Genomic DNA, 12,388 nt, shown 5'->3' with positions numbered 1-12,388 from the left:
TGAAAAAGCCACAAAATATTTTTATTGCTGAAGAAATTTACTCACAACCAGTGGTATTTTGAGAATTTATGGCAAAATATGGGTGGGCCGGGGGGGGGGGGGGGGGGGGGGGGGGGGGGGGGGGGGGGGTTGGAAATTTTGAGGGGTATTTCAAAGAAGATGCTTCTGGAGATTTAATTGAAATAAAAAAGAAGAGAGGTGTCGCACGAGGTGCCGGTTTATGCCACATAGCGGCTGAGGTGAGGGGGCAGGTTGACATGAGAGCGTAGGCCACTGCAGAGGGTGCTCACGACAGCGAGACGCAAGGGCAATAAGTGGAAAAGAAGGGAAGGTGGAGCATGGAGGGTAGAGAGAGAAGGAAGAGATGGTGGACAAATGCGAGATTTGGGTTCGTGTCTACGCAACCGAAGGTAGGATCAGTCATGGTGTTTTTTTTATATTGAAGCCTTCGCGTGCACAACAGTGATCTCCTCGCAATCGCTTGGTTACCTCATTGAATTTGACTCTTCATGTATGCAGGTTCGATGCTTGGATTGTAGGGAGTATGCGAACTAGACTCTGAAGGTATCATGGGAGAGTCCAGGTAATTGGAGTGGACCGAGTTGAATTAGTTTTGCTGCATTTTGTAGCCCACATTTTGGTGATGTTAAGGTGATGCATCTATGACAATGATGATGAGACGTGTAGATTTCTTACCAACCAAAATGGTAGTGTGTGACTTCAAGATTAATTATCAGTCTTAGTTAATGGCTGGAGTTTGGAATTCTTCTCCTCCTATGGCTTATAGGTTTGGGACAGGGCAACCCTCTACGCAAGTGCTTCAAATGATGGAGAAAGGATGGTGGCTATCAAGAAGATCTAGATTTTACACCTCATAAGTTTTTGTTTGGGACAGGGCAACCCTCTACGCAAGTGCTTCAAATGATGGATAAAGGATGGTGGCTATCAAGAAGATCTAGATTTTAGACATGATAAGTTTTCGTTTGGGACCAGTGATGTTCTGGAGGCCAGCTTACAGGCGTATGTATGCTGCATTTTCTTTTCCTTCTAAGCTTTTGGAGCAATATGAGTTAGAAGGTATGTCTCCTATTCCTAATAGAGATGGTGATCTAACATGGGGAGAATAGGATTCAGGTTCAAATTTTCCTTGCACTTCCTTGGCCTCTTTGGTGTCCTCGTGGACTTACAAGAGTCTCGACAAGGGGGCTACTTCTTATCTAGAGATAGAGTCATGACTTGTTGGTGAGAGTGAATTGAATCAAGACAAAAGTAAGTGGGCCTTGGCTGCCTAGGTCATGGAGAAAAGTTGGTACAACATCAAAATCAATTTCTCTCCTTACATTGAGAGTGGTGGATTTTGCTGCCCAAGTGATGGAGGGACATACATGGTGAAACTCGTTTCCTACAATAGTCTCTTCAAGTTGAACATTTTCCATGTGTTTTGACTTGTGGATTCTGATACCTATTCTAGCAAAAAGGATGATGCACCTCCCAACTCAAAAAGCATCAAAGGGTCTTCCATCTCTTCATGTTTTGTATTGTGGTCAAAGTAGGTTGATCATGGACGTGTTACTAAATACCATTGTTGGAAGACTTCATGTGGCAGTAGAAGTTGAAGTGGAAGTGGACTATGTGGCTAGTAGTACTATTCAACATGCATCCATCGACATGCGTGGATGATTGGTTGGCACAATAGTGCTCTCAACCAACAAGGCGATTCGAGTTCTCTGAATATTTCACACAAACCAAGTCATGTTGTGGAGAAGAGATGGTGGGCAACATGCCACCAATTCCAACATGAGTGCGGCTTGACTCTTTGATCTTGTAATTTTGCATTTATATCATGTTTTGTGCACTATTTGTGCTTGAAGAACACAAAAAGGATGAACTTTCCCTACATCAAACATGCCCCTTTGAATATTACACTGCATCAAATTATAGGTCAAGATTGTTATCAATGATTGTAAGGAATGTGTTAGTTTGTGTTCTATAGCACCTTCATGAGAATGGTCGAGTAGTGGCTATGCAATTCTCTAGTGAGACTGCAAAGCCCTTTGGGACCCTTGGCTTCCTTGTATAAGGTGAGCCTTTGCTTGAAGCACCCATTCGCTCTGGCTCAAGCAATAGCCTACCAAAGGGAGTGTTTACTTGTTTTTGTGTTGTTGATTTCCTACCAAAGGGAGTCTTTACTTGTTTTTGTGCTCTTGATTTGTCTCCTACATATTGCTCCATTGTATCACCAATATTTTGATTTCTCTTCAATGTCATATAGCCAAGAGACAAGTGAAGAACTCGTTGATATCCACAAAGTTTTGAGGGATGTAGATCTCAACCCTTACACAGAAAAGAAGGCCCCATATTCAGAAAAGCCTACTAATGATGCATCCCTACTTGATACAGCAAATGGAAACGCTCTCTTTGCTATGAAGTCACTAGATTCTTATTTAAAGCTGTTAAAATATCTTTCAAAATTAGGCTTTGGCAAGCTTTTTAATAAGGTGAACAATAAAGATTGCATGTAATGCCTTTGTGCTAGGATCGTTGAGATGTACTTTAAGACAAACATTTGATCTTTTTGAATGGTACTACTTGTAGATTATTTAACGCATATAAAATAACTCAAAGGCATTGAAATTTGACAGTAACACGTTAAAGAAAAATACCCTTTCCATCTTTCTCACTAGTACAGGCAATACTTTCTTTCAATCGACCCAATGAAGTAATATAACGACAAGCGAGATCTGCAGTAAACCCATGCAACTCCTATTTGGACTACCTCTTGCACCTCATTACTCCATCGTTTCAAAATTTTCAAAGTGGTCTGCCAATGAAAAGTGCATGACATCCTAGTTTGCCCAAAAAAAAAAGAAACAAGGTGTCAAGGACAGGCTCTTAATATCTATAGGAAATGAATGCCACTGACAAGAGCAGACTTGCTACCATAGCATCATTTCCCATTGCACTGCAGAATCACACCTCACCATATTGGCTAGCAAGCTTTGCAAAATCAAAAAATAAAGTCCGTTAACTTTGGCATGATAACTTTCAATAAATTCAACTGATGACGATTGCCAACGCACTCAAACTGATGTCCAAGGTATTGTTTCACTTCTATTGCTACAACGACCAAGAAAGATTTCTTGTTTCGCAAAGAATTGATCCTTTCCCTGTCATGATCAGTAGGACTTACACCTTTCAAGAAACTCATCAACTCAAAAGGTCACTTTCTTTCCTCTTCTAAAGAAAATAGCCTTCCTTTTTTCATCAGCAAAAAGAGCATCATCACCAAAGCCTTAGCCCCCTTTGGGGCAGGCAAAAGAAATAAAATCATATTTCTCATTAGCAAACAAGGTAGCCACCAGTGTTTAGGAAGAATAAATGTCACAAATATGCAAAATTCCCTTGAGCGTAGATTCAAAGAGAAAAAATCCCAAAATAACCACCATTTAACTGTAATATTCTTAAAAATTTCAAGTGGATTTTCTCCTGCTTCCCCTTCCTTCAACTAGCTGGTTTCATTTTTCAACCGACTCAAGGCTAAGCTAAGGCACACCTTTCCTGAACACTGGTACTAGTCACCCATAAGGTCTTAGCCCTCTGGACAAGCCAGAAAAAACAAATCCTTACTTTTAGTCAAGAGGAAAAAGTGTACTGAACACTATAGCCCAATGTCCATGCTCTTCTAAAAATATATAAGAGATGGACTATGAGTACTCCACGTTTAAAGCCATTACATCCGATGTCTCTCTTTCATGCCATTACATCATGAGATGCCCTCTATCTACATTAGCCAATAAGAAATTATGTTAAATTTTTTTTATAAATCAAAACTAATTTTGGCCCAAAAAAAAAAAAAGGAGAGAAGGCAACCCTAAGCCTTTGTCGTCTCGGAAGGCCAAAAATCCATGTATTACAGATATGATTTTCTTACATGGAAGTGATGAAGAAAAAAAAAAATCTCTACTTGGATAAATATGTTATGAAGTTCTCGAGCGACATCATAAGAAGAACACCCTAACTCTACTGCACCATTTACTCCTTCAAGTAGTAGTTGGTGGGCTCGTCACATACTGGAATGTGGAAGCAATAGATCGAGAAAGTAGCAAAGAGAGAGAGAGAGAGAGAGAGAGAGAGAGAGAGAGCAGCGTTAGATAAATCTCCAGTCTAATGTATTCTAAGCAGTTGAAATTGTGAAATATTTTGAACTTGCCTTCAAGAAAACCAAGAAACTAACACAATTAATTACAGACAAAAGCTTCAAATTTTGACCTAAAAGCCGAGAGAATTTCACACGGGCTAAGGGGGGGGAGAGAGAGAGAGAGAGAGAGAGAGAGAGAGAGAGAGAGAGAGAGAGAGAGAAGAAGAAGAAGAAAGTTTTAACGTAGTAGGAAACTATCCCAAGAGGCCTTAAAGATTAAAGATAGGAAGGGGAAAGGGTGCCACTGCCCAGGCAGCAGGGAAACCGGACATGGCATTTGCTGGCTTGTGTCCCCCTTTTGCCGGAATGTGTTTCCCCTTAATGTATCGAGAATAGAGAATAGAATCAATCGAGATAATAACAGCCTTGTTTAGTGAGTCATGTAGAGAATAGACATATTATAAACATATAAAGGTCTTTCAACAAGTGAAATTTATTCCTTCTCGAGTTGCCACTTTGGATGGAGACAGGCGTCCGTCACTGTCATATCCATGAAAAGGCCATGGTCACAATCGATTATAATCGTGCGCAAAAATTGACAGAAAAGTCCATGCCAAAGAAACAGACTAACACATGTCACACGGGCCAGTCACACACACATTCTCTCTCTCTCTCTCTCTCTCACACACACACACACACACACACACAAATAACTTACATAATCAGAAAATTCAAAGAGCTCATCATTATTTGCTTAATCTCTCTCTCTTGATCACAATCTTTCTCTCTCACTCTCAGTACATAATCAATTAACTTACATAATCAGATCAGAATTGATCAACAGCTCATCATTTATCTTTTGCTTGATCAAAAGACATTTGCTTGATATATCCCAATCTCAAGTATTATATTTTTGCTACAAATTAACTTGCTTTTATTGAATCATTTGGTAAAAATCCCGGCCCAAAACGCGTTGCTGAGAATACTGATCTGCAAAAGCACAAATTGGTGTCATTACTGTCCATGATCTTTTGCAAGCAAGACTTTTTAGGTGCTTCAGAACCTTAACACTCCGGCTAAATATATATAAACAAACACATCCCACATACAAAACATGAAAAATTTATTTTGTAGACATCTTCTCATGTAGAAGATTAACTGATCAATTTCATAGCTTTTGCTCGACTCTATAAGTGCTTCAGATCATGATGAGCTTCTGCCAAACATACCTAGATACAATATGCATATGCAGTTAGATGGTCAGGGATGCTATCAATCTAATGCTCTTCAATCGCATCTAGCAACGTATAAAGCCATGCCTTGCTCGCCCAAGTTCATGATCTAATTAAATCTCTATCGAAAAGTAATGAGGCACTGCACAGCAAGCTAGATGCCGTCGGAGAAGCCATACTCAATCTCATCCCCCACCGTTGGAGCACTGCATCTTAATAGGTAGGTTCGGGGCATGTCCTAATTCACACAAGCTGATCACCTTAAGGAATATAGGGAAGCAGGCACAAGCTCATCATCTTGAGTGACTAGTACTAGCTGCCAGATGCGGTTAGTGGCAAGGGGATACATGAATCAAGTATGGCTTCTCCGACCATATATTCTAGCGGCCGGGTGCATGTGGTGACTTTATCACACCAGCATATCTTGATCTCAGGAATGCATATCTTGATCAGATGGAGGATCAGAATATAGAAGCAAAGATGGATACCTTACCTTAGTCGATACTCATCTGAAACCGCCGCCCTCGCCCTCGAGCTTGTGGGAGAGGGTAGGGCTGGGGGTTGTTGCCAGCTTCATCCGAAACAAGGAGAGAAGTGCATGAAGTGGGGAGGGAGGAGGTGGCGGTGGCGCCTGGCGCAACGGTAAAGACATCGTCTTTACCAATGTGTCGCACGCTCCTCGACATGGGCACAACCTTAATGGTCTCATTGGCTCTCTGGTTGGTGAGCACCACCTCCATGATGAATGTCTGTAGGGAGGGAGGGAGGGAGGGAGCGGCGGCCGGAGTTTACTGATATATGGTTAAGAGAAACAGAGAGGGGTTTATAGGAGGAGGAGGAAGGGGGTCCCGGGGAGATCAATTGGACGCATAAAGCAGGAGGGGGGGTCCCCGGGGGTCTGCAAATTTCTCCCACTGGACCGCGAATGAAGCGCAATGGATCAGGAGATGAGCACCGACTTCCACAGATGCATACACCTAATTACCTTTGCATGTCGAGTCCGGCGACTCTCGACTCTCTTCTCTTTTGCCTTGCTGTGCACTCTTTCGCCTCAGAAAAGAAGAGAGAGGTCCCGGCAGCGCAATGAGCGAGCGACTCCAGTTCCAGCGACTCAAGCTCGTGGCTTTAAATGGGTCTACTTTTCTCCCTTTAATCACCACTTTGAAACCATACTCGTCCAGATACCCTTTCATTAGCTTTTGACTCGCCACACTTTGTCTCTTGTTCCGCACAAGGACTTTTGAAACATTTTTTATATATTACAACAAAAGATATTTTTTTGATTGATATAAGTCTTTGGTCACGCGAGGTTTAGTTTCGAGGAACACAGCTCGATCAGCCCTCTGACAAAGCAACCTTTTGCAAGTTTTCACCCGCTCACTTTTGTAACTATGTCTTTTTACGTATAGTTTCAGAACTATCCCGGTTAGCTGCCGGTCACACTGCTCCAGTGCTCTCTCTTGCTGTGTTGTTGCCCGTCAACCTCCCTCCCTCTCTCTCTCTCTCTCTCTCTCTCTCTCTCTCTCTCTCTCTCTCTCTACCCACTGCTGCCCGTCAACCTCTACGGATCCGTACCTGCCATAGTCAGCACCGGTCGAGGCTTACGAAAACCTAAGCCTCGTGTCACCATGCCCTAATCAAAACTCGAAAAAGTGCAATGTAGAAAAAATGGAACATTTTTTAGGTAGTTAAAAAGAACTTATGCATATAGAAAATTAGATAGACGTTCATAAAAAATTGCTTATAGAAAATTGGAGGGACGTACTACAAAATTTTACATACAGAAAATTAGATGGACGTCCATAAAAAATCGCTACATAAAAATTGGAGGGACGTCGTACAAAATTTTACATATAGAAAATTGAATGGACATTTAAATTATTTTTTTACGAAAATAAACAAATTGATTCATCTATAGATAAATATTAATCATTTTTTAGCCTTTAAACCGACCAATGTATTATCTTTGGATCATTTTTGCTATAACAAACATTACACTAATCAATAAACTAACAACTTTGAATAAAAGAAGGTCAGGTCTTTTTAAACATTTCTATCATATCAAAAGTAACAATAAAACTACTCATAATCAAGTGGATTTCTCTTGAAACTCTTGTCACACCTATGGTTTAAAGTGACTACATTTAAACATTGAGCTTTAATCTCTTTGCAAATAAAAAATAACATCATCATCTCAAAAGAGATAATCAATTGGTTCTAAAACAATAAATTGTTCAATCACCGAACGAATGACAAATAACATGAAATATGATGTTCAACATGGTCTGTTCTACACTTGAGCCCTTACATAGAAACAACTTCCACTTCATCGAAAGTCAACTCATGATCAAGTTGCCTTTCAATGGTAACCCTCCAACTATCAACCAACCAGTTCACCAAATTCACTCTCATTTCCTGCAAACTCAAACCTCTTTTTTGCTCAAAAAACGAGCTCTCCTCCCTTTTAATCTTGTAGTAACTAGCTTTTAAAACTAGATACATGTCATCAATTGTCTGCAGATCAAAGTATTTACGAGAGAATACTCTCCTCCTCCTCCACATTTAAAGATGAAACCTACATAAACACATAACTTACTACTATAAACGAAGGGTTTATGAAAACATATTTTATGTATATGATAACTAAAGAACTAAATATAAAGAAGATGAGAATTACTTCATCAAAATTTGCAACATACACATTCGATATGTCACCTGCGATGCATTTCTCATCCTAAAAATTTCAACAAAAAGAGCTTAGTATTAACGAACTCGGATTATTGCTTACACATGTCAATTAACTTTTTACACTACCTTTGTTTTCCTTTTTGTCTTCTTGGAAGATTCTTTTTCAAGCTTAGTAGCAAGAGACTCTTTAAGCTTTGCTCTAATCTGTTAAATATCCCACGAACAAAATATGTAATCTTCTTGAACAACTTTAACAAAAACTATGCACCTTATTATATTGAGTACATGTCAAAGAAAGAATCTCTAAAACTTTATTGAAGTAGAAATTGTCACCTTTCTCTTTCTAGTACTTTTTCGTGCAGCTTCATCATGACATAGCTTTGACTCTTTTTACATTGCCATTTGATAAAAATGCTCCAAAAGACAAAAAAGATCCATCCACATTATCTAAATTGAGGTCTTCAAACTGAAATTCCTATAGAAGACAAAAAAAGGTACACAATTTTTTTTTTAATGATCGTTTAATTTTTATGTATCTATATTACTTGAGAAAAACATATACCTGCTCCTGCAATGAAGATTCAATACTTTTGGTTTTCTTCCACATAGAGAGTAAATCTTGTCTCTATAATGGATAAACCATTTCATAAGACTTCAATTTTCAACTTAGGAACATGAAAGTACTAAATTTTGTTCATAATTCTTGTAAAGACAATCAAGTCATGAAGTTATGAAAAGACTCACCATTTTCAATGAACCAGTTAATCCCGATGTGCCATCAAGTTGATTTTTTGACGCCAATGATATACAATCCACATGAGATTTCTCTCCCACATCATCACATAATTTAGGGTTTACATCTACTGGTTCAATGCTAGACACCTATACAATCGCATAAGTAAGTAAACACATGGCATATACATTTAACATAAGAAAGAAAGGTCAAAATATAATATAAGTACCTCGGGGGGTTCACTATGTGTAAAACTACCATATCACGTGCGTTCAAGACATGCTTGTAAAACCCCTTATCTCTGAATTTTGTTAGGAATATAATGTATCCTTTCCTTTTAAAATCTGTAAGTTTTTTTCAAATTTGAAAAAAATAATGCCCTTCTATATATATATTTCTGTAAGTTTCAAGAACTTTAAATACCCTTCTGTTGAACTCACGTGATAGGTTATAATTTTATTAGGTGACCTCCCCAGGACAAGTACCGTCTCTACGGTTGAACTTTCAAAGCAATAGTAGCACCATTTTCTTTTTTTGCAGTGTCGTGTGCCTTGAAAAATAAGATGAGTTTAGTTAATTTCTTTCATAAGGCCCCTATGAAGCCAAATATCTTTATGCTTACAAAATATATAAACACTTACATCATTTGTAGTCTTCTTCTTATCATAATTTCGTTGTGATTGTGCATAGGTCATCACAAACTGATAAATGTGTGTCTCCTTCCATTGGTAGGTTGCCTTGCCGAGTCCAAACTTCAAAGGTGTTAATTCATCGATCTTAGTTGAAATAAGATCGTGGATTCTCTGTTGCTCAAGGCGAATGTGCAAATCATCCACAAAAGGGAACCATCTTGTAACCATCCTATAGTTGTCTAAGAGCACTCTATGTTGCTCGTCGAAGTACATATCCAAAAGCTTCTGTCCATACATTGTATTTGGCTCTCTTAGCTTTGGTTCGGGTGGGCAAAAGGTGTCGTCGTATGAAGGGATAGGGACATCATTCTCAGCCATCTAAGCTATGAATTCAAAAAAAAAATGACACTACTTAAATGCTATGAAAAAAACATCTAAGCTTTGTGATAAATAAAAGTACAATATGAATACAAATTAAAAAATTGACACCACTTCAAACTTTTAATAAAATAACATGTCTCTAAATCAGTCACATGAAATTTGAAAAAAAGCAACGTAAAAGCATAGCTTCTACATAGAGCAAGAGATAAATAATATCCATTTTGATGCATATCATGCCTGCTGCCACATACATGGTAGGAACTTCACTTTTCCATCTTGATCTATAACCCTTGTTTTCTTTAAAACTTTCCACCCTTGGACTACAGATGAGCAAGTTGATATGAGCTTCCAATCCTCCTCTTCGGTAGTCGTTCTCCATTGGGCATAGATACTATTTGTTGCTTGAAGTTTTGTTAGTTGTACTCGCTTTAGAGTAGAGTCTACCTCTCCAACAAGAGCATATGCTATCTTACAAGCACTACAAGAGGTCACTTGAATTTCGACTCCACATTACCGGCGTCATTGACGGGCGTCAGTATATGTGTGTGTATTTATGGAGGGAGCTAAGGTTTTTTAAAAGATTTGATTTTCAAATTTCCGACGTTTCTTACGGTGTCTATTCCGACGACAGCACAAATAGACATTCCGAAACCTATTACGATGACTGTACCGACATCTGTACTGACGGCACCTTCAAAAATCAAAACCGCGGGCTTTCTCTGCTCATTTCTCTTGTTCTTGCGCGTTTTCTCAAGCTCTCTTCTTCCCCCTCTCTCACAGATTTGGTGCGAAACAAGCCTCCGGAAGTGCTAATCTTGCTTGTAGGTTAGAGTATAACACTAAGGTGAGATTGTTTTCATGTTTAGTTATAGATTTAGGGTTTAGGGTTTAACTTTGTGTTTGTGTGTGCGTTTTTGCAGGTTCCAGGACTTTTTATTGCTCAAATAGGACGAATATGAGTACTGGAATCTTAAATGCATATTAAATTTATTTAAATTATTTTGTATATTAAGAAAAGAAAATTTCATGCTTTAAACTTTGAATGCTTTAAAAGAATTATGGTTTGTGATGTTAAATTTCATTTTAAATTATGAAAAAAATTTATTTTGGTTTATGAAAATATCTCGTTTTGAAGAAATTTTGTATTGAATTATGTCGTTTTTGAAATTATGTAGTTGATGGGTTTTATGTTTTAGGTTAAGTTTAGGTTATAAGTTAGGTTAGCACTAGGCAAAATTTGGACTCACAAAGGGGCCCTTTAAGGAGTTTGACTTTACCTCTCTCTACCAAAACGGGCGTATGGATATTTTTTTGCAAACAAACTCCAAAGTTGACGGAGGTTTGACAGTTAGAATATCCTCTTCAAGCTCTATCTATTGATATATAGCATACCATGAGATTCCTCATATTTTAGAATATTCTTTTTTTGATTCACCTATCATGTGACAACTCTGTGGGAATCTAAGTGAATAAAAAAAAGAATCTTCTAAAATATGAAGAACTTCATGGCGTGCTATATATTAGTAGATAGAGCTTGAAGAGGACATTCTAACTGTCAAACCTCCGTCAACTTTGGAGTTTGTTTGCAAAAACTTATCCATGCACCCGTTTTGGTAGAGAGAGGTAAAGTCAAACTCCTTAAAGGACCCCTTTGTGAGTCCAAATTTTGCCTAATGGTTATCTTATACGTTAGGTTACATTAAGTTAAGCTACATTGTTAGGTTAAGTTATACGTTAGGTTAGGTTATCTTATACGTTAGGTTAGATTAAGTTGAGCAACGTTAGGTTAAGTTATATTAAGTTACGTTAGGTTAAGCTACGTTAAGTCATGTTAGTTTATCTTATATGTTAGGTTATGTTAAGTTAATCTACGTTAGTTTTAGCTACGTTAGGTTAGGTTTAGTTACGTTCGATAATACGGCAAGCCATAGAGCTTACCCACAGCGCATATTAAAAACAACACAATGGTGATAAGTTCGTCAATACGGAAAGCCATAAAGATTACCCACAACACATATGCATTATGGGCAAGCTCTGTGGCTTTCTGTATTACCAACGGCTTGCCATTGTGTTGTTTATATGTCCGTGTGCAGTTTTCAAGTCCTAAAATAGCTAAGCGGCCTTGAAAATAACACCATAGGGAGCCGTTTGGCAATACGGCAAGCCATAGAGCTTGCCCACAATGCATATGCATTGTGGGAAAGCTCTATGTCTTGACCTATTAATTGCCAAACGGCTCGCCATTGTGTTTTCTATATGTCTGCAAGCGATTTTCAAATCCTAAAATAGCTAAGCGGTCTTAAAAAACAACACAATGGCAAGCCTTTTGGCAATACGACAAGCCATAGATCTTGCTTACAATGCATATGCATTGTGGGCAAGATTTAAGTTATAGGTTAGGTTTCGGTTATAAGTTACGTTACATTAAGTTAGGTTAGGTATAGGTTTTAAGTTAGGTTAGATTATAGGTTAGGCATAACGATTATAAGTTAGGTTAGAGCTAGCGTCAAATTAATAGTAGAAAAAACGCAATCGGACTTCGAAGATGACGTGTGTACTTCTAAAAACGCAAATGGACTTCGGT

The 12,388-nt window shown here is 38.5% G+C and overlaps 1 long non-coding RNA gene and 1 pseudogene across 1 annotated transcript; one reads left to right on the top strand and one right to left on the bottom strand.

The window, feature by feature from the left end:
• The first annotated feature begins 245 nt into the window (after positions 1 to 245).
• Positions 246 to 2,103, top strand: LOC147464860 (uncharacterized). Its single transcript, XR_015187806.1, has 3 exons — positions 246 to 410; positions 520 to 583; positions 896 to 2,103. It is a non-coding gene; the product is annotated as an uncharacterized LOC147464860 (long non-coding RNA).
• A 5,571-nt stretch (positions 2,104 to 7,674) lies between these two features.
• Positions 7,675 to 9,801, bottom strand: LOC147464859 (uncharacterized; annotated as a pseudogene).
• Between the last annotated feature and the right edge of the window lie 2,587 nt (positions 9,802 to 12,388).

The sequence above is a fragment of the Adiantum capillus-veneris genome, chromosome 1 (assembly GCF_014529385.1).
Source record: "Adiantum capillus-veneris isolate H3 chromosome 1, ASM1452938v2, whole genome shotgun sequence".
Classification (NCBI taxonomy): domain Eukaryota; kingdom Viridiplantae; phylum Streptophyta; class Polypodiopsida; order Polypodiales; family Pteridaceae; genus Adiantum; species Adiantum capillus-veneris.
Note: the sequence above shows the minus strand (reverse complement) of the source record. Positions and strands in the feature narration are given on the sequence as shown.